Here is a 490-nt window from a genome sequence, read left to right as displayed (position 1 = left end):
AACCATTTTATCAGCGTTACTGCATAGCTCTACGTGCATACAAAATTGCATACTCTTCATTTTTATTTCATTAAGGGGATCAACTCACCGTGGAATGGGAGGGAGAGAAATTCGAAAAGTCATGAAAAGAGTTGAAGAAAGATAACATACAAAGAAAATGTTAGAGTTTTCCCGCGAAAAAAGGATAGCGTATATTCACATAATATTAGGGATTTAAAAACGGTTAGACATTTTCTGCTCATATTGTCTTTCTAATGGTATTATTAAACTTGGAACTGAGGAAAAAAGGAAATTCAGTAATTATTTCGAGAAATGCTACACTGGAAACTGTCAATCGGTTGCACCTGTTATATAACTTTTTCTTTTTTGTAAGTCATAGCCAAATATCATTAAAAAAAATATCTGTTCACCCTCATAATGTCGTTTATTGCATGGATATATCATAGTTATATGATGATGATGATAATGATAATAATAACAATGATAAGGG

Source organism: Penaeus japonicus, unplaced genomic scaffold (genome assembly GCF_977035675.1).
Source record: "Penaeus japonicus unplaced genomic scaffold, GWHDUDI00000001_assembly GWHDUDI00000002, whole genome shotgun sequence".
NCBI classification, from domain to species: Eukaryota; Metazoa; Arthropoda; class Malacostraca; order Decapoda; family Penaeidae; genus Penaeus; species Penaeus japonicus.
This window is presented reverse-complemented; position numbering follows the sequence as displayed.